We start from the raw sequence: 22871 nt of genomic DNA, 5'->3' as shown, positions 1-22871 counted from the left end.
GGTCTTGTTCTGATGGGTGGGGCCATGCTCAATAAATCTTTAATCCACTTTTCTGTTGAAGGGCAGCACTGTGTTCCCCCCTGTTGTTTGACCTGAGACCAAACTATGGTGGAGGTAATGAACACCTCCTTCAAAAGGGCTTATGCCACATACTGTGTGAAGTTGTGTGGATCACAACAAACTGTGGAAAATTCTTAAAGAGATGGGAATACCAGACCACTTGACCTGCCTCCTGAGAAATCTGTATGCAGGTCAAGAAGCAACAGTTAGAACCGGACATGGAAAAACAGACTGGTTCCAAATTGGGAAAGGAGTACGTCAAGGTTGTATATTGTCACCCTGCTTATTTAACTTATAGGCAGAGTACCTCATGAGAAATGCTGGGCTGGATGAAGCATAAACTAGAATCAAAATTGCCGGGAGATATATCAATAACCTCAGATGTGCAGATGACACACCCTTATGGCAGAAAGTGAAGAAGAACTCAAGAGCCTCTTGAAAGTGAAAGAGGAGAGTGAAAAAGTTGGCTTCAAACTCAACATTCAGAAAACTAAGATCATGGCATCTGGTCCCATCACTTCATTGCAAGTAGACAGGGAAACAATGGAAACAGTGAGAGACTTTATTTTTTGGGGCTCCAAAATCACTGCAGATGGTGACTGCAGCCATGAAATTAAAAGATGCTTGCTCCTTGGAAGGAAAGTTATGACCAACCTAGACAGCATATTAACAAGCAGAGGTATTACTTTACTGACAAAGGTCCATCTAGTCAAAGCTATGGTTTTTCCAGTAGTCATGTGTGGATATGAGAATTGGACCATAAAGAAAGCTGACCGCTGAAGAATTGATGCTTTTAAACTGTGGTGTTGGAGAAGACTCTTGAGAGTCCCTCGGATTGCAAACAGATCCAACCAGTCAGTCCTAAAGGAAATCAACCCTGAATGTTCATTGGAAGGACTGACACTGAAGTTGAAACACCAATACTTTGGCCACCTGATGTGAAGACCTGACTCCTTGGAAAGACCCTGCTGCTGGGAAAGCTTGAAGGCGAGAGGAGAAGGGGACGACAGAGGGTGAGATGGCCGGATGGCATCACTGACTTGATGGACATGAGTTTGAGCGAGCTCCTGGAGTTGGTGATGGACAGGGAAATCTGGAGTACTGTAGTCCATGGGGTGGCAAAGAGTCAGACATGACTGGGACTGAACTGGCTGAACTGAAATCTCAAAGCACAGGCTCAGCTTCAGGTGGGGTCGGATCCAGCGCCCCAGTGACATCATCATAACTCTGTTCTTTTTTCTACCTCATATCTTTGCCTTCATTCTGTGTTCAGCCTGGTTTCATGGACAGGCCCCAGTCTCGGCTATCTGCCACCCTTAGTTCCCTCGATGGTGACAAGATGGCAGAAAAGGGCCTCTTTATCTCCTCTCAAAAATAAGGCTTTTCTGTTAGCCCTGGGCCAGGCCTGGTGCTCAGTCTGATTGGATTCAGTGAGATCATGTTCCTGATCCAATCACTGCAGGACATAGCCTGGGTAAAGGATAAAAACCTTTCCTGTTGACTGGGGACAAACCCTAATACTCTGATTGGACATGTTGAGGTCATGTGACCTTTCTGAACCAATCATTGCAGCCAGAACACAGTAGGTGGAAAGTGTAAGCTTTTCCTATTGGTCCTGGGGCAAGTGCTGATGCTCACTCTGACTGGATGTGCTGAGGTCATATAACCAGCTCTAAACCTATCACTGCAGTCAGGGCAGGGCTTTAGTTGACAGTAAAGGGCTTTACTCCACAGCCCCACCTGGAGCCAAGGGTTCTCTGCCTGGATCACTGCTTTGAGCTTAGGAGGCTAATTACCTGGTGGAACTTGGGGGCATTCCTAGGAGAGGTGGATGCTGGGACTTGTCTGCCACAGAATCTATGTCAGTGCCCTGGAGGCTGCCAGCTGCCCCCGCATGGGGACCCTGAAGGCAGGAGAGGCGGGGATTCAGCCTGTGGTCTTTCCTTCTCACTTCTGGTCTTGGACATGCATCTCTGAGACCTGCTGATCTCTGCCAGAGCCTGGGGCCCACTGGGACTACAGTGTCCTCTACAGTTCTGGCCAGAGCTTGGCCACCCTGCCCTGTCCTGCCCTTTCTCTGGTCCTGAAGATTCCCTACCAGGCTCCTCACAGCCCCGTCATGGACTAATGCTTCTCTGAGCCTACCTGTAATATGCTCCTTACTTTCATATTTTAAGGTTTAGCCCTGAGTGTATCAGTGTGAAGATTCGGGGCTTTGTGCATTGACCGAATATAAATTATACTGCGCCCTGGAAGGTCTTGAGGCTCTAATGAAATTTGAAATTTTAACGTGATTCATGAACTCAGAAGCTGATGAATCATCCACAGATGTCCAAGGTATCAGTGAGCTGCAGACTATGGCTGTGTGTATGGGAGCGAAACTCCAGTCCTGGGATTCTCTGCTCATTACAGAAAGCAGAAATGCTGTCTAATGAGATGCAAAGTTCACAAAGCTCTAGAATCACAATGAGAAATTTGGGTGGAAACAGCTCCCAGAAGTAAGGTCGAATATGGGGATACAACAGCCCTGGTCTAAGATGGGGATACAATAGCCCTGGTCCCAGTGAGGTGAACCCACTCCCACACTGGCAGGCATGTCCTTAGGTGGAGAAAGTGCCCAGACTGGCTGCCCTGCATCTGCCCTCAGTGATGCTGGGGAGAATCCACATCAGCAGTTAAGGAGCAGGGACCCCAAAAGACAATGACTGAGCCCCACACAGTGCTCAGACCTCCACCCACATTCAGAAACGTCCGAGGCTCAGCCTTTCATGACCAAGGCTGCTTTTCCTGAGCCCCCTGGGAAGCCATCTCAGACCCCCAGTCTGCCCCTGATGCTCCCTCCTTTGAGCCTTCACAGCACAAGGCAGAGCCTTGTTAGAGAGTTTATTTAATCCCTGTGTCTTGGAGTTAGTCTCGCCCACCTGGAATAATGGGTTTGCTGGATGGAGGTCATGAGTCACTTCTAACCCAGAGCATCTGACTTCCTCGTCCAGCTCCTCCCCCGCCCCCCCACCCCCACCCCCTCTGACATGGTGAGTGGCAGCAGCAGCCTGGGTCCTGGGGCAACTGGTGAGCGGAGAACCCCATCAGTCTATGATTGACATGAGGCACAGGCAAGAAATGGACAGTTGTTTTAAGTCACGGAGATGCGGGGATTGTATTTGACAGCTGCAAACCTGTGCTTTGCATGCACTGGCCAAAAATAGCTCTTGTAATAGAATGGGAGTACTGGGCAGCCGACACGGTTTCCTTTACAACCATGTTTAGCTAATCTGTTGCACAAGCTACTGCCCTGTTATCTTGCATTCCAGGGCTCACAGCCAGAGCCTACATTTCCTCTAACATCTTATCCTGCAAAGATTAGAGTTAATTCATTCTTTGCTTCTGGTATATCTCTTTTATTAGTTCTAATGTGTTTACTCTTATCATTTCCAATCAGTCTTTTAAAATTTTATTTGTGTATTTGGGCTTCAGTGTTCTCTCTATTTCAGAGATGGGGAATTTCATTCAGCTTTGTCCTCCATTTCATCTCTCCTCTGGACTCTCAGGAGGCATTTCTTCTTCTTTTTCAAAACTAAGGCATATGGTTTAGAGCATTTCTGCTGAGTGTTCTCACCTCTGAGTGTAGGCTTTACTGTTTATAAACAAGGGATCTGATGCTCAGGGAGTGTGCTACTGACCACTGTCAGATTTTCAGTTAGGTCAGTAAGAGGGAGTGAGGGGATGGGCTGAGGGAGGAAGCACAACTATTTGATTTAGGTTGTTAAATGTTCAGAAAAAATATTAAAAATAGTATAAATATTATATAAAATACTATAAATGATATTAATTATATATAATATTAATGATATATAAGATATTATAAATATGCAATTTGTCAGAACAGTATAAATTTAAGAAGAGACACATATTTAAAGGTATACACAGTAGAAATAAATAAAGAAGAGATTAAATGAAACAGATATTCAAAATCACATTTGGACTTCACACAGAACTGTTTCCAGTGGTAACTACCAGTCAGCGTGTACAGGTTTATAAATTAATGCAAGTGGTTTCCACTGACCACCAGAGATGATGCATGCTTCCCACCTGGAGTGATCACATGAAAACTCATCTCACAGACCCTGGTGAACAGGCCCTGGAGTTGATGTGTGGAAATAACCAACACTGGTGGGAGATATTCACGTGAGTGATCTCAGTCCTCACACTGTCTTACAAGGTACAGTCTTGCTCACCCTCTCCATCATCCCAGCCTTGGTCATAATTTTACATTTAATGGGGATTCAGGACAGGTTTGTACTCACATGTATCACAAGGATACTGTGACACTGTAGTGTACGCAGTATTGGAGAAGGGAGAGATGGGGCGGGAACACTAGGGGGAACATGAGGATGGTGCTGAATGGGTTTCATTCAGCCCCAGCCCAAGTGTTTGGGGTCTCCGTTACAGCCTCCTGAACCTTGTTGAAGATGAAGCCTTATTCATCCAACTAATATTCCTTGTGTGCCTACCCTGTGAAGGCAATGGATTCTTAGGCAGGGTCACCAAAAACATCAGTGTCAGAGAAAAGCATAAACAGCATTTCATCCAAATTTAAAACATTCATACTTCAAAGAAGATTATCAAGAAAATGAAGAGACAACCTACAGAACAGAGAAAATATCTGCAAACCACATATTTGATAGGTGTTTGGTATCCACAATACATGGGGGCTTCCCAGATGGTGCAGTGGTAAAGAATCTGTCTGCCAATGCAGGAGATGCAAGAGATGCGGGTTCGGTCCCTGGATTAGGAAAATCCTCAGAGGAGGAAATGGAAACCTACTCCAGTATTCTTTCCTGGGAAAGCCCATGGGCAGAGGAGCCTGGCGGGCTACAGTCCTTGAGGTCGCAAAGAGTAGTTGGACACAACTGGGTGACCGAACACACACACACTCACGTATCCACAATATATAAAGAAATTGGAAACTTACTGCAAAATAGTTAAGAACCCAATTTAAAAATTAGGCGAGTGACTTGAACAGGTAATTTTCCCCCAAAAAGATATTTACGTGGATATTTAGTACATGAAAATATGCTCAACATTATTACTTTTTGGTGAAATGCAAATCAAAACCATAGTGAGCTACCATTTCATTTCCAGAAGGAAATATTGGTAAGGATAAGGAAACTTTGTATATTACGGTGCATGGGCACTTGTCGCTTCAGTCATGTCTGACTCTTTGCAACCCTATGGATTGTAGCCTGCCAGGCTCCTTTGTCTGTGGGGATTCTCCAGGCAAGAATTGGAGTGGGTTGCCGTGCCCTCTTCCAGGGATCTTCCTGACCCAGGGATCAAATCCATGTCTGTTATGTCTGCTGCGTTAGCAGGCGGATTCTTTACCACTAGGACCACCTGGGAAGCCCAGTGGTGGAAATGTAAAATGGTTCAGCTGCTGTGGAAAACAGTTGTGATGTTGCTTCAAAAAGTTAAACATAGACTGACTGTATGATCCAGCATTTTCAGTCCCAGGTATATACCAGAAAGAACTGAATTAGGCTCTCAGACAAACCATTTGAAACTGGATGTTCATAGTGGCAACATGACTACCTAGTAAAAAGGTAGAAACAGCCCAAATGTCCATCAAAGAATGAATGGATAAATAAATTGTGTTATATCCATGTGTGTTAACATTAATAATGTAATATTATTCAGTCTTGAAAGGTAATGAAGTACTGATACATTCTACAGTGTAGATGAACTTTCAAGCCTATACTAAGTGAAAGAATCCAGACATAAAAGGTCACATATCCTATAATTCCACTTATATGAAATGTGAAGACTAGGTAAATCCATAGAGACAGAATGCAAGTTGGTGTTTGCCAGATGGAAGGGTGGGAGATGTTGAGAAAATGCCTAATGGGTAGCAGGTTTTATCTTGTGGTGATAATCCAAAATGTTTATGGGCTAGAAAGAGATAGTGGTTGCACAGTGTATTAAATGCCATTGAACTGTCAGCTTAAAATGGTTACTTTATGTTAATATCACCTCAAAAAAAATTGAGCAGTTTTGTATAAAATTCTGGTATCTGTATTATCTTGAGCAGTCAGGACTCCGGTACCCTCAGGCTCCATTCCCACATGGGATCTTGCTGAGCAGTGAAGACATGGTCTCACCAGCTCACCAGCCCCACGTGGTCCATTGTATCCTGTAACCACCTGCCCTAGTGTATCCTTGGGAGTCCACTTTTTTTTTTTTTTTATTAATTTGAGACTGTTATTGACCCTGAGAAGAACTGGCTTTCAAGTCAGATGAGGTAGATAGACAGACAATTCAACAAATCACAGCAAACATCAAGTGCAGGGAAAGAGAATAGGGCTAATCATATTTAACTCCTTGATGGTATTGGAGGCAGAGTAACAGTCCCCAAAGATGTCTATACCCTAATAGCCAGAACCTGTGACCTTGTTACCTTACATAGGGCTATGCCAATGTGATTAAGATCTTGAGATGGGGAAAGCATCTGGGATTATCCAGGTGGGCCCAACCTAATCATGTTAGTCCTTGAAATAGGATGATCTTTATTAGCTGGACCAGAGAAAAGAGGCAGCGGAATGAGGAGAGATTTGAAGTGTGAGAGGGATTTGTCCACTATCGCTGGCTCTGAAGATGGAGAAAGGGGCTGTGAGGCAAGGCACATACATGGCCCCTAGCAGGTTGAAAGACTTTCATGTGACAGTCAGAAGGAAACAGGGGGCTCAGTCCTACAGCCACAAGGAACTGACTTCTGCCAACAAGTTGAATGAGCAAGGAAGCAGGTCTTCACCTTGAGCTTCCCGGAAGGATCTCAGGCTGCAGACACCCTGATTTCAGAACAGTGAGACCCGTGCCAGACTTCTGACCCACAGATCTGTGAGATAAAAAATTTGTGTTGCCTAAGCCATTAAGTCTGTCCTAACTTGTTAGGTCAGCAATAGGAAACTATACAGATGGTTGTGTTTCTGGAAGTAAGAAAGAGCTGACCTTCAGGCCACACAGACTGGAAGACTGCTCCACCTGAGCAGGTGTATGTGCAAGGTGTTGGAGTGGAGCTGACCTTGTTTGATGAATATATGATGTGGTGAGAAGAATGGGTGCAGCTGCCCAGTCAGGAAGGTCAGCAGTGTTCACCAGTATCCTGAGAGGGAGGTGTTGTGACTGCTCTCAGCCTATCAATAACTAATTCATGGCTGGACCAGCCCTTGTGGTTCTTATTACGATTGCAGAATACCCTTTAGGCCATCAGGAAACTTTGGGGAAAAAAGCTTTATTACTTACAGGATCTGGGCCCACCACAAAGTTATGGGTAGAGAGATCATGGGTCTGGGGTTCTGATTTTATTGGGGTCAGGGTGGGGGCCCTTAGGTTTTGAGGGCTCACTCTTTTTTGGTAAATTTAAAATATAAGAGTGGTAATCAGCTATACCCCAATACAAAATGTTTTTGATGTTAAAAAATACAAATTATATATATATATATATATATATATATATATATATATATATATATATATATAAATTAAAGCTCAAGAAGAGAAAAAACAAGTGACCCAAATGGTCAGCTGTCAAAATCAACCAAGATCTTTAAAACAAAGGCACCCCACTGGAGGGAGATGGCCTGATTCGTAATGGCTGAGACTGTGTTTATTTGCAATGGCCATCTTTGAAGTGGATGCCTCTTTGAAATGGATACCTCTTTGAAGTGGATGCCTTGGCAATCAAAGCTTAAGTCAGGCACTTGCCTTACAAAAAAAGAAGACCCGACTGTCAAGGCTTACCTTACCATAGGACAAGGTGCTACTGCTGCATGCGTGCTCAGTTGTATCAGCCTGTGTGACCCCATGGACTGTAGCCCACCAGGCTCCGCTGCCCGTGGGACTTTTCCAGGTGAGAATACTGGAGTGGGTTGCCATTTCCTACTCTACAGGACAAGGTGAGTCAGTCCCAAATCACCATCATCATGAATCAGAATCTTGAGAGCTAATTACCTGCCCACAGAGTGTGATGCTGCCCTTGGCTTAGCAAACTTGACAAAGAATCAACAGATGAACCTCCTAGAATTGGTGAGAAAAGGAAACAGATTTGGAAAATGGGTGATGTGCAGATGTCCGTTTCTAAAAGGTTGTTATGTTTGTGCCCTATGAAAATGACACATCTGAAGTTCCATTTTGTTAAGAAAGCTAGTCTTTATGGTCTGTACTTTACAAACTTTCTGAAGTGGGAAGGGGTGGGGGTTATTTTTTCTTTGACCCACACACCAATTCTTCCTCTTGTAGTCAGGGAACTTTTCTGTCTCCCTTGTTATCACTAGTGGCACCAGCTCTTGGATTGATCCAAGTCACCTGTGGGCAGGTGACCCACAGCAAGTTCTTGGGATGATGTTAAGCCTCATGCAAAGGACAGGCAGGACCAGGATGTGGGTGGTAGACCCAGAACCTCGGCCCCCTCCCCAATTTCCCTGATGTTCACTCTCTCTGCTGTTATTGCTAGCTAAGTATTGTGGACCAGGTTCTCCCTGGGTGCTGGGTGTGAGCAGCACAGGGAAGATCAAGTCCTACAGATGACCCCATGGGTCAGAGATTCTGGGAGGTAGAGACAGGGAAGGACAGAGGGAGGAAGTCTGCACCGTGTAGATTTCAGGAGGGAGGTCACTGTGACTTCACCCCAGACGTTACCAGTAGGATTCCCAGGAGACTGGCTGAGTTCTCATCAGTGTGATAAACCTATGTTGCATAGCTGCAGGCCTCACCCTGGCCTCTCCCTGAGTCTGGGAGAAGCAGCAGCACTGTCCTGGGGGCTGGAGGGGATGGGCCTTCCTGAGAGATCTGAGGTCTCAGGGAGCAGGGCATCCTGGATGGTGGGAGAGGAGAGAGTAACGGTGAGGTGCACCCAGAAACCAGGGAAGGGGAGATGCCCTGCAGTAAGGCTGAAGGATTCCTAGAGGGATGGCCCACGGCATGCGGGGTCCGGTAAGTAGTTTGCCTTGTATGAGTGGCTATGGGAGAGAAGTAACAGAGGAAGCAGGGAGGGGAGGAGAAGGTGATACTGGCTGACATGGGAGCCTGAGGGAACACTGGGAAAGGTTGAGCAATGTCAGCTCTCACTCAGGTATAAATTAAAAATCATCTCATGTGAGCCGACTGAAAATGACATGCTTCCTTCAGATGACAAGCTGGGGAAAGGAGATATGAAGTAATGAAAGGGATGCTCTGGCTAAACTTTAATAGCCCACAGGCATGTGTGAAAGGCAAGATTGTAGGGAGTCAGAAAATAAACTTTAATCTAAAAAAACAAATAATACAATGATAGTCTCAGCTCCTGTTATTCCCCTGAAGTCTAGGCTTAAGTATTAGGACTGAGGGGATCAGAAATATGAATTGAGGCAGCAAGCTGAGGAAAAATAATTAAGAAATATTTGAGACCAGCATCCTAGTTATGAGAAAACATGTGATAAAAGCATTTAAAACCTAGTGCTTCATTCACAATTGCCCTGAAATATAGCATGACAAATTTAAAAACTATTTCTGCACCCTTTACTTCAAAGTCCATTCTTGTGAACATGAAGTTAATAACCACAGCATTTATGGAGTACCTCCTAGGTGACAGGCCTTGTGCTAAGGGGCTTAGATGAATTATCTCATTCCATCCTCTCCCAGTGAGATAGTTGCTTCTATCATCCACGCTTACCAAGGAGGAAACTGAGGCCAGGGAAGTTACACAGTTGGCCACACATTCAGGGAGGTTTTACACACAGGATTGTTCTACTCCCATCTGGTAGGCCCTCAGTGTCCAGAATGAAGTTTGATGTAGAGATGTCGCACAAGACATAGGGGCCATGAAAATAATGACAACATGGAAATCACATCTTACACGGGGTTTAGGTTTAAATAGAGTTAAAAAAAAAAGACATGAATAGCCCAGCAGTGAACAGATCACAGGTTTTTCTTTTGTTTTTTCTATGCCGAGTGAATGGTGAAATACATGCTTCATTTGTAGGGTCATTTTCAGTGAAAAAAACAATTTTAAACACAGAGTCATCAAGATGGTGAAGATATTCAACCCTTGGAGATAAGATGAGGGGACAGCAGATCCCCATCCTCTGATTCCTGGATTTGGGACATAAGACTTCTGGACAGGAATGACCCAGATGGTGTAGATCGTTTTCCCTTTTCATCCCCCTCTCCTCTTCTTGTTGAGTGTGTATCATTTAATATCTAGATGAGTGTGTGCCAAAATCCCACAGTGGGCCCTGTCTTAACTTAGAAGTTTCCTTGGTTTACTCCCCATTACGTTTGTACACGATGACCAAAGGCTGGGTCAGCCCCTTTTCAGTGCTGATCCCACCAGAGAAAAAGCGCTTAAGGTAGGTCTTGTGAAGAAACCTCACACACCTCACATGCACTCAACCACAAGGCTCAGTTTTAGCCCCAGGATGGCCCCCTTGGAGGAGCCCAGAGTCTGTGTGGAGAATCTGTGGTCAGGATCTGTCCCAGTCATGGCATCTGGCTGAGTGAAGGGCTGTCTTGCTGAACTGGAAAGACTTTCTTTATATATATATATAACCTCGTGTTGAAAGGTGAAGGCAGGTGGGAACCATCTCTGCAAGGTTCTCAGTGCCACAGGGCCTTGCATATGGAATGACTGGGGTAGTCAGAGGAAGTCTCTCTGAGGAGACCCAAGAAGACCCAGGTGAGAGTGCTGGCCCAAAAGCTGTTCCTTTCTCGTGTCCCCAGAACCACAGAAAGGAGTCAAGCCTGCCTTTCATCCTCCTCTTAAAGTTGAACATCCTTAAGCTGCGGGATCCAGTTTAGGAGATCGGGTCCTGTAAGGAGCAGTCCCAGCCAGGGCGGGGGCCTGGTGTGTGGGAGAATGAAAGATGGAGGGGGGCCTGTGAATCTTGTTGCAAGGGTCTGGTTGTGGGAGAAGCTGGCTTGGATGTCATGCAGCCCCTGATTGGGAGATCTTCCTTCCCAGGATACGTTTCCCTCATTGTGAGTCTCACTGTTTCCCAGCCTCCCTTGCAGTGGGAAACAGTCACGTGACCCAGGCCCACCAATCTGAAGCCTCCCATGAGCCTCTGCTCTGGAAGAGAGAAGGTGGCATTGGCAGGGAGGCTAGCCTCTGCAAGGTGGGATGGGGCGATGAGGTCCACTTCCTGGGGCCAGCGGCGGTGGTGTTTGGCTGAGTGGTCTCCCTGGAACCTCTGTGGTGTGGGGTGGTCATTTGTTCCCGCTGAAGCTGCAACGCCTCTGTCTTTGCCTGAGAAGGGCCTGACAGTCTCCTGGTGTCCACTTTGGGACAGTTTCACCAGAGGTGGGTTGGAAATGCACAGGCTCAGATCACCTCCCCCCCGCCAAACCTGCTGTGCCAACATCCTCATTCTAATAAGGCCCCAGGAAATGTGCGTGGACATTAATGCTCAGGGATTCTGAAACACGTTCCATTTCTACTTTACACAGCTCCAGGGGTGCCTGTTTGTACAGTTAGCAACCTTGATGATATAGAAGCAGTGGGAGGATTTAACCAAGGAGTGAAGTGATCCAGTTTGTCTTTTAAATATCTGTCCTGCCAGTGGGCTTCAGAGAGGTGGGAGAGGAGACCAGTCCAGGAGGCCACAGCTTGTCCAGAGAAAGAAAACATGCTGTTGTCACAAGATAGGCCAACACACACATGCCCTGGGCAAAGACTGAGACACACCTGCAAACTTGGACATGGCACACACATCACAGATGCTCACACAGACTCCCATGTGCAAATTCAGAAACATTCCTATTTATACAGAGAACACAGACCCAAGAAGACCCAGGTGAGAGTGCTGGCCCAAAAGCTGTTCCTTTCTCGTGTCCCCAGAACCACAGAAAGGAGTCAAGCCTGCCTTTCATCCTCCTCTTAAAGTTGAACATCCTTAAGCTGCGGGATCCAATTTAGGAGATCGGGTCCTGTAAGGAGCAGTCCCAGCTCCAGGCAAGATGAGATGCTGGTGGTCCTGCCTCTGTCTGGGAGGATCACTCAGCTCAGCTCTCTAAGGCTGCCAATCAGTATGGACCAAATGATAATGGCTTTGTAGTGTTGAACCCAGGCAGCACCTTTGCCCTCCACAGGGCAGAGAGAGTGAGCCATGGGCTGTGCCCCTAGATCGGTGACGTGGTGTGTATCATTTGTGCATCAGCAGGGTATTCTGACATAGAGACGTTGGGGACATCAGCTTCTGTCCATTATCAGCTGTGAGTGCTATTTATACCTTGGAAAGTCTATCCCACTAATCAATTACAAGGGGAGAAAATCACATTTGAGAGATAGTCAGATGTTCTATAGTATATTGCACTTCAAATTATAATTCTGTGAAATCTCATTATTTGTGTCTAGACTGGAAGAAATTTAATTTTGATTATTTAACTACATTTCTTGTTGCTCTTATGAGGAATGCTGTTTTTCCAAAGGTCCCCTGTCTTAGTTTTGAGAGTAGCTTTTTCTTCCCTTGAAATGTCTAGAATTGAGCAGCACCCACAGGGGCTTCTAGAAGTCTCTAGGAGCCTCAGGGTTTGATTCTAGAAGGACGTTAAGTCCATTCTGGGCTGTTTGCTTTCACCATTGTTATTGTCAGCATCAGTTCAGTTCAGTTCAGTTCAGTTGCTCAGTCGTGTCTGACTCTTTGTGACGCCATGGACTGCAGCACACCAGGCTTCCCTGTCCATCACCAACACCTGGAGTTTGCTTAAACTCACGTCCATAGAGTCAATGATGCCATCCAACAATCTCATCCTCTGTCGTCCCCTTCTCCTCCTGCCTTCAGTCTTTCCCAGCATCAGTGTTGTCTCCAATGAGTCAGTTCTTCACATCAGGTGGCCAAAGTATTGGAGTTTCAGCTTCAGCATCAGTCCTTCCAGTGAATCTTCAGGGCTAATTTCCATTGGGATTGACTGGTTTGATCTCCTTGGAGTCCAAGGGACTCTCAAGAGTTTTCTCCAAAACCACAGTTCCAAAGCATCAGTTCTTCAGCACTCAGCTTTCTTTATGGTCCAACTCTCACATTCATACATAACTACTGGAAAAACCATAGCTTTGACTATGACTAGACAGTGATTGTCAGTATCACCACCCTTATTTTCATTGCCATTATTATCAACATCACTGTTGTCATCACCCCCACCATCATCATTGTCATGACTATAACCATCATTGAATGTGGTGCTCACAAGTCCAGGCTCTAAGTGGTTTCACTTCTGCTTAAGTGAAGCACTGCTCTAAGCGCTTTCCATTTATTGCTCTTTTTACGTCATCTCAAGCCTGTAAGATAGTGCTACCACCCTCGTTTGAATGGTGAAGTTGAAGCACAGAGAGATTAAGAGACTCACCTAACGTTGAACGGGAAATGAATTGCAGAGTTTGGACTCAAACTCAGCCACTGAGCCCATGTTCATGCTCTTACCCATACTCTATGTGGCACAACATGCCCTCGATCTACGTGGTCAGTGTTTACTCCATCGTTGGGATTGTGCCTTCACCTTGGCTGTTCCCAGAAGGTCCCTCCCTCCCCCCAAGCCTTGTCAACATGCTCATCCTCCAGGCTTGCCTGTGGTCCACCTCCTCATGAAGGCCCTTCTAGCATCTCCTTACCCCAGCTCCAGATGCTCACAGCACTGCCACTTTCTCTCCTGACACTGACCACCTGCATCACCAACCTGAAGGTCACAGTTGGGTAGACAACCCAGCCGACTGCCCTAAGCATCTCCCAGGGTGTCTGGGGACAGTGCATTGTGAGCCCTGACAGTGGGCTTTAAGGCACAGGGTTAGGGAGAAAGAGGAGGTGTTTATCATCTGAAACCCCTGGTCTCTCAACATCCTCACATCACAGCCCACAGAAAGGACATGGCCATGCATCATTCTGGTGTGACGTGCATCTGCTGTTCCCCCTCTAGCCTTGGGTCCCCAGCTCTGGGTGTGAGCATGTTATGTGGGCAGTTGAGAGAGATTGAATTTGGGATGAAATGAGATTGAAGCAGACGTGCCTGTCTTCCCCCACAGGGTGACTCTGATACCTCTTAGCAAAGGGGAACGCTCTCTCCATGTGCCCTCTCTGCTGGAGACAGCTTTATCTTTTCTTGTAGATAATCTGGCTTCTAAACCTACACAATTTTCCTGCTGTAGCAAGATCAGGACATGGAATTAGAAAAGCCTGTGTAGTAGACCCAGACTGGGCTTCCCTGCTGACAGGAGCAAACCCGGCTCCCGGTGAGCATGTCCCCTTCCTGGGCAGCCCATGGAGGAGCAGCCTCTGTCATTGCCTCTCGGAGATCCTGGCTCCAGGAAAAGGACCCCCTGGTCCTTTTTTCCTGGCTGGTGTGCAGATGAGAAGACCAGTGTCAATGAAGCTCACTCAGTGCTGGTCCTGCTTGGGGAGCTCTAATCACAGGACCAGTTCACTCAGTCCTCATGACATGGGGAAGATTTATCCTCAGTTTGCAGATGAGGGAGCTGAGGCAGAGTGGTCCATTCTCTGGTCCAAGGACAGGTCCTAGTGAGCACAGGACTAAGGTTGTCAGCATCATTATCATGATCCTCTCCATAAGTACCCTCATCATAAGTCATGAGCACCCTCGTCATCAACATCTGCACTTGTCATCACTGCCCCTCCCTTCTTCCTTTTATCTTAATGAGAGTCTTTCTTATGAGATTGATTTCTTTGAGAAGGTGGAGTCATTTTTTCCCCTTGTGGTGTGGCTTATTTCTCTACAAAACTACTTAAAAATGATATGTATATTATTCAGATACTTACAAAATAAATATTCAGATATTATGAAATTTAAACAATTATTTGCAGAATAAGGAGAGAAAAGGGCTAATAATTCAGATTTACTAGTAATATTTTGATGGTTCTTCTTGTTCATTTTAATGCAAAGATATGTAAAACTTCTCTTTCACCAAACATAGGATAATACAGTACATGGCATTTCATAACCATCTGCTTCCTCTGGACAATATATTGTAGCATTTCATGCCCACTCTCGCCCATTTACCTGTGCTTCATGATACAAAGCCCTCACAGGTGACACCAGCCAGCCCCTCCCACTGACCCTCATCACTGCTGTGGGGCAAGCCGCTGTCCCTCCCATCTCCCTCTTCCCCTAGGAATCGCACTTATTCATCGTCATCAGTTCCTGACCTGCCTTCTCTGGCAGGCCGTCTCACCTCCATGTTCTCAGAGGTCTCCCTCCTCAGGTGGTTCATACCTCATAAAGGATTGTGTTCACAAACGTGTCATATTTCCTGAGAAACTACTCACTCCAGACCCTGGGTGGGTATTGGGGGACACAGAGGCAAGCCCAGCTGACTTTTCTTGAGCACTGACAGGCACTGACAGGAATTTCCAGCGTACTTGCCTGGTCTCCTTAATCCCATGAAGTGAAGTGAAGTTGCTCAGTCATGTCCAACTGTTTGTGAGCCTGTGGGCTGTAGCCTACCAGGTTCCTCAGTCCATGGAATTTTCCAGGCAAGAGTACTGGAGTGGGTTGCCCTTTCCTTCTCCAGGGGATTTTCCCGACCCAGGGATCGAACCTGGGTCTCCTGCATTGCAGGCAGACGCTTTACCGTCTGAGCCACCAGGGAAGCACCTTAATCCCATAGCAGCCTGAAAAAGTAACTTTATTATGTCTCTGATTTAGAGAGAGAGGAGATGAGGCAGAAGTTGCATAAGTGAAAAGCCAGGTTCCACCCCACGCCGTCAGAATACAGAGCTGATCCTGGAGCGCTCTTGCTAGTCCATGGCCCCTGCCTGTGAGGAGGTCTTCCTGCCTCAGTGGACCCTCCACCCGCTCAGTCCCATGTCCTGAGAAAGGCCAGGCAGAGCTGGAAGTGCTTTGTGCAGCTGGAACTTGTTTGGTTGTAAGTGACAGAAAACCCAACTCTAACCAGTTTTAGATAGATTGAGGGTTTCAGATTCAAGCTCCTCCACAGTCTAGGGCTAGTCCTGGCTTCTCCAAGGCTGGATTCAGACCCAGTGATGCTATCAGGGCCAACTTTCCCTCTCACGCTTTGTCTCATTTCTTCTTCCAGGTCGGTTCCATTTTCAGACAGGTCACCCTAATGGATTCAGAATGGCTGCAGCAGCTCCAGACCTCACACTCTGTCAGCTTCAAGTCCAGTGGGAGGTCACCTGCCTCTGATGTGTAATTTGCACCAGTGGAATGTGAGAGAAGTGGGGTGTCTCCTCTGATAGAATCTTTAGAAACCAGCGTATCATTCTCTTTCCCCTGCCACAGTGAACAGTGTTCCAGATAGAAACTGCCCCAGTAGGCTGGGTCCTGCAATGATGATGTGGACCAAACCCACAGCCAAGACAAGATGGACATGAAGCATGAGCAAGAATTAGCTTCTGTCTTTGTGAATACTAGGTCTGGTGTTGTTTGTTACTGGTACACCTAGCACATCCTGCCCGATTCTCCAGTCCACAAACATAGTGTTTATCTGTTGAGGTTCTGGATCTGGGCATCTCTGTGTCTTGTTTCCCCCACATGGGGACCCAAGAAGTACCTGGTGACTGATGAATGCCAGTCTCCTGTCCACATCACTCCTGTGTATCTGGTCTCTGGTGGTGGTTTTCTTTTCCTAGAAAGTCTCTCTGGCTGCTTGCCTTCCTGGCTCCAGTCTAAAACACCCAGTAGGGCTCCAGGTGCTGGTCGGGAACAGGTGATAAGCTGCAGCTCACCCTGCTGAACCGTGGAAATAAGTCTCATTCCCATCAATTCTCCTTGTGAGGTTGGGTCTTGATGAGATCTCCCTTGTATAAAGTAGCCAAGAGCCTGTCTTCAACCGACAAAGGAAGGAAACAAAGGCCCTTCACCAGTTTTCAAAAATTTATTTTCTCTACAACTGTCAAAAAAATAAGGCACTGGCTGCTAGAATGATCCTTGAAGTCAGAAAGGGTCACCGACTCCAATTTAGCCTTTGTTCAGCTGCAGACTTATTCAGAGCTCCATTGAACTGGAGGCATCATCCCTCACAAACCAGCCTCTCCTCACTCCCCAGGATGCAGTTCCTGCAGAGGAAGGACCTGTTATCATCAGAGCTTCCTACAATCAGCCTGCAGGTGCCTCCTGCCACAGCCTGGCCCATTCCCATCTGCCCTCCTTCTCGATGGGATTTTCATTTCTAGAAATCAGTTCAGTAAATGTATCTGTGTTTATATGTGTGTTTATATATGCATATGAATAAAACATTCAGTGAAGTGTTGTTTATAAACGTTTAAGATCAGAAACCACAGGTGTGCATGGACTGGAGCAGGTTAAAAGCTGTGTATTTATTGTTCATAGGAACCCTGTGTGGTTCTTTTTAGAAATGAGGCTTCTCTATGTCTGGTACCAAGATGCAGGGAGATGCTCCAGGCCTGGGCAATGGGGCACTTGCTCCAGGTCCAGGGGCTGAATTGAGGGAGGCAGAGTTGGAGAGATCACGTGGAGGTTAATAGGGTACACAGGCCGGGGTGCCTGGGTGACTTTCATCGGGTCCCTGCTACCTGGGCTCCGGGGAAGGGCCTGTTTTCTGAGTCCCCAGCAGTTCTCTGAACCCCAAGAATAGAGGATAATTTCTCTTTGTCCTAGCACAGAGCAGGTTTCTACTGTGGCACCGAGAACCCCAGATACTGCAATCAGCTCTGGACCCTTAACCCTGAAGGGCAAGGTCGTGCATATGTCTCCCTGGCTCTGCTCCTGGACCACAGCCTGGCAGATGGCAGGCCTCTCACCTGCCATTTGTCCCCACCGTGCCTCTGGTGTGGGCCTGCCCTGCTCCAGGGCCCCCAGGGTTTTGCAGGGGTGGGACTGGCTCCCTGACAGTGGAAGCAAGACCTTGTGGGAAGCGGGAGCCAAGGAGGCTGATTCTGACTGAGGGGAGCCTCTATCTGGGAGGAGGTGGTGGCTCAATTGCCCTGTGGGGTTAACTCTCTGTTTATTAAAATCAACTACTTGTAAATCACACCTGCCACCTCCAGACACAGTCGGTGTTGGTAGGTTTGCTGCTCCTTCTCCTTTCGGAAGAATGGGATCCTCTGGAGAAGCTCTATGAACAGAATTTTGCAGGTGCGACTCCAGAGAGCAGACTCGAGGCCTCTTTGCTGTGTGTTGGATGGCTCACAATTTTATACAAACCATTGCATCCCTTTTGGCAAAATTGGAGGAAAGAATCAGCTGACTGGGATGGGAGAAGCAGCTCCGGTGGAAGGAGGGTGAAGTCAGTTGCAAACAAGGTGACACCATGATAACTGTTTCTGCTGAGGCCACCTGACCCCTCACGGTGTGACCCCGAGGCCCAGCTCTGCCCACCTCTTCGATCCACAGGACAGCCATCCCCATGCTCAGGACCCAGCAGTGACAATGCTCAGCATGGCCCCACAGGCCTCTCACACCGGGGTGTGTCTACACTGCCTCTAGGTCTTGCCTCCTGTCTGAAGCCCAGGCCCTCTGTATCCCATCCTTTCATGTCCAGGAGGATGTTCAGTGTCTGTTGCCTGGAGTAGGATGGACGCTCACAGCCACACAGGAGTGCAGCCCTTGTCCTCACCTAGGCATGGCCTCTGACCAAGCTCCTGCTGAGTCTGCTCCAGCACCGACCTGCCTGTCGTCATCACACCCTGCAAGTGTGGAGCTTGCTGGTCAAGGCACCAGTGCCCCCAACCTGGTTTTCAGGGAGAACTAAGTGAAGGAGGAGGCAGGGCTGGGGAGGAGCTGGGCCTTGACTGTAGTCCAGGAAGCCCAGGGGATGTGGCCATGGTCACTGCCACAGGAAGGAATCCAGGCAGTCACCCTGGACAGGCCAGGCTCCTGGAGTTGGAGCAGAATCAGGCTGCTGTTTGGAGGCAGCCAGAGGCTGAAGGGAATCTGCTCCCAGCTGTGGAGAGGGGCCTTGGGGAAGCCTCTGTTCTATTCAGTTCAGTTGCTCAGTCATGTCTGAGTCTTTGTGACCCCATGGACTGCAGCACGCCAGGCTTCCTTGTCCCATAACCAGCTCCCGGAGTTCACTCAACCTCATGTCCATCGAGTCGGTGATGCCATCCAACCATCTCATCCTCTGTCATCTCCTTCTCCTCCTGCCTTCAATCTTTCCCAGCATCAGGGTCTTTTCAAATGAGTCAGTTCTTCCCATCAGGTGGCCAAAGTATTGGAGTTTCAGCTTCAGCATCAGTCCTTCCAATGAACATTCAGGACTGATTTCCTTTTGGATGGACTGGTTGGATCTCCTTGCAGTCCAAGGGACTCTCAAGAGTCTTCTCCAACACCATAGTTCAAAAGCATCAATTCTTTGGTGCTCAGCGTTCTTTATAGTCCAACTCTGACATCCATACATGACTACTGGAAAAACCATAATTTGACTAGATGGACCCTTGTTGGTAAAATAACGTCTCTGCTTGTTAATATGATGTCTAGGTTGGTCATAACTTTTCTTCCAAGGAGCAAGCATCTTTTAATTTCATGGCTGCAGTCACCATCTGCAGTGATTTTGGAGCTTCCAAAAATGAAGTCTCTCACTGTTTCCATTGTTTCCCCATCTATTTGCCATGAAGTGATGGGACCAGATGCCATGATCTTGCTTTTCTGAATGTTGAGCTTTAAGCCAACTTTTTCACTCTACTCTCATTTTCATCAAGAGGCTCTTTAGTTCTCCTTCACTTTCTGCCATAAGGGTGGTGTCATCTGCTTATCTGAGGTTATCGATATTTCTCCCTGCAATCTTGATTCCAGCTTGTACTTCATCCAGCCCAGGATTTCTCATGATGTACTCTGCATATAAGCTAAATAAGCAGGGTGACAATATACAGCCTTGATGTACTCCTTACCCGATTTGGAACCAATCTGTTGTTCCAAGTCCAGTTCTAACTGTTGCTTCTTGACCTGCATACAGATTTCTCAGGAGGCAGGTCAGGTGGTTTGGTATTCCCATCTCTTTCAGAATTTTCCACAGTTTGTTGTGATCCACACAGTCAAAGGCTTTGGCATGGTCAATAAAGCAGAAGTAGATGTTTTTCTGGGACTCTCGCTTTTTCGATGATCCAGTGGATGTTGGCAATTTGATCTCTGGTTCCTCTGCTTTTTCTAAATCTAGCTTGAACATCTGGAAGTTCATGATTCACATACTGTTAAAGCCTGGCTTGGAGAATTTTGAGCCTTACTTTGCTAGCATGTTAGATGAATGCAATTGTGTGGTAGTTTGAACATTCTTTGGCATTGCCTTTTTTGGGGATTGGAATGAAAACTGACCTTTTCCAGTCCTGTGGCCACTGCTGAGTTTTCCAGATTTGCTGGCATATTGAGTGCAACACTTTCACAGCATCATCTTTTAGGATTTGAAATAGCTCAACTAGAATTACATCACCTCCACTGGCTTTGTTCATAGTGATGCTTCTTAAGGTCCACTTGATTTCACATTCCAGGATGTCTGGCTCTAGGTGAGTGATCACAGCATCATGATTATCTGGGTCTTGAGGATCTTTTTTGTATAGTTCTTCTGTGTATTCTTGCCATCTCTTCTTAATATCTTCTGCTTCTGTTAGGTCCATACCATTTCTGTCCTTTATTGTGCCCATCTTTGCATGAAATATTCCCTTGGTATCTCTAATTTTCTTGAAGAGATCTCTAGTCTTTCCCACGCTTTTATTTTCTTCTATTTCTTTGCATTGATCACTGAGGAAGGCTTTCTAATCTCTCCTTGCTGTTCTTTATAACTCTGCATTCAAGTGGATATATCTTTTCTTTTCTCCTTTGCCTTTCACGTCTCTTCTTTTCTCAGCTATTTGTAAGGCCTCATCAGACAACCCTTTTGCCTTTTTGCATTTCTTTTTCTTGGGGATGGCCTTGATCTCTGCCTCCTGTACAATGTCACGAATCTCTGTCCGTAGTTCTTCAGGCACTCTGTCTATGAGATCTAATCCCTTGAATCTATTTGTCACTTTCACTGTATAATTGTAAGGGATTTGACTTATGTCATAACTGAATGGTCTAGGGGTTTCCCCCACTTTCTTCAATTTAAGTCTGAATTTGGCAATAAGGAGTTAATGATCTGAGCCACAGTCAGCTCCCAGGCTTGTTTTTGCTGACTGTATAGAGCTTCTCCATCTTTGGCTGCAAAGAATATAATTAATCTGATTTTGGTATTGACCATCTGGTGATGTCCATGTGTAGAGTGTTCTCTTGTGTTGTTGGAAGAGAGTGTTTGCTATGACCAGTGCGTTCTCTTGGCAGAACTCTATTAGCTTTTGACCTGCTTCATTCTGTACTTCAAGGCCAAATTTGCATGCTACTCCAGGTATTTCATGACTTCCTACTTTTGCATTCCAGTCCCCTATAGTGAAAAGGACATCTTTTTTGGGTGTCAGTTCTAAAAGGTCTTGTAGGTCTTCATAGAACCATTCAACTTCAGCTTCTTCAGCATTACTTGGGCATAGACTTGGATTACCATGATATTGAATGGTTTGCCTTGGAGACGAACAGAGATCATTCTGTCATTTTTTTTTTTTTCATTCTGTCATTTTTGAGATTGCATCCAAGTACTGCAGTTCGGACTTTTTTGTTGACTATGATGGCTATTCCATTTCTTCTAAGGGATTCTTGCCCACAATAGTAGATATAATGGTCATCTGAGTTAAACTCACCCATTCCAGTCCATTTTAGTTTGCTGATTCTTAAAATGTCGATGTTCACTCTTGCCACCTCCTGTTTGACCACTTCTAATTTGCCTTGATTCATGGACCTAACATTCCAGGTTCCTATGCAATATTGCTCTTTACAGCATCAGACCTTGCTTCCATCACCAGTCACATCTACAACTGGGTGTTGCTTTTGCTTTGGCTCCATCCCTTTATTCTTTCTGGAATTATTTCTCCACTGATCTCCAGTAGCATATTGGGCAGCTACCTATCTTTTTGCCTTTTCATACTGTTCATGGGGTTCTCAAGGCAAGAATACTGAAGTTGTTTGCCATTCCCTTCTCCAGTGGACCGCATTTTGTCAGAACTCTCCACCATGACCCATCTGTCTTGGGTGGCCCTACATAGCATGACTCATAGTTTCATTGAGTTAGTCAAGGCTGTGGTCCATGTGATCAGATTGGTTAGCTTTCTGTGATTGTGGTTTTCAGTCTGTCTGCCCTCTGATGGTGAAGGATAAGAGGCTTATGGAAGCTTCCTGATGGGAGAGACTGACTGTGGGGGAAACTGGGTCTTGTTCTGATGTATGGGGCCATGCTCAGTAAAGCCCTGTCTGGGGCTTATTCTAATCAGGCCCAGATATGCTTCTTCTCTGGCTAATGAGACCCTAGTCTTGTGTCCTCGCTGTCTCCCTATCAACTCCTTCTCTTGCTTTGCCCCAAGCTTTGTCTCCACACTCTAGAATCAGTCTGAAGTACTTTTGATTACTTATTTATTTTCCCCTCAGATTTGCCCTCCAGGATCCTGGCATCTGGGGCATCTCAACAAGCCCAGGTCAAGTCCACTGTCTGAATTTGTGGGGATGTTGTAAAGTCAAAAAAAGCCTCTAAAGAAATAGCCCAACAAAGAAACCAAGGTTGTAGACTTTGGGCACATTTACATGCTGGCGTGTCAACAGTTTACCCCCTTGCACTGCATCAGGAGAGACAGGGGCCCAGGTGCCCGTCTGTGATGCTGGGGTGGCCCTGGATCAGGTGACACCCACAGGTCTCTCCAGGGAGCAAGTGGAATGCCCCCTGTGACCAGAGGAAATGGCAAAGGGGGAACCTGGCACCAGATGAGCATCCTGTTTATCTATCACCTGTTGGTTCCTCTCCATTG

General features: G+C 46.5%; 1 non-coding gene across 1 annotated transcript; it reads right to left on the bottom strand.

Annotated features, from left to right (window-relative positions):
* Positions 1–15610: 15610 nt before the first annotated feature.
* Positions 15611–15682, bottom strand: TRNAC-GCA (transfer RNA cysteine (anticodon GCA)). The gene has a single exon. It is a non-coding gene; the product is annotated as a tRNA-Cys (tRNA).
* Positions 15683–22871: the final 7189 nt, after the last annotated feature.

This window comes from Dama dama, chromosome 5 (genome assembly GCF_033118175.1).
Source record: "Dama dama isolate Ldn47 chromosome 5, ASM3311817v1, whole genome shotgun sequence".
NCBI lineage: Eukaryota > Metazoa > Chordata > Mammalia > Artiodactyla > Cervidae > Dama > Dama dama.
Note: the sequence above shows the minus strand (reverse complement) of the source record. Positions and strands in the feature narration are given on the sequence as shown.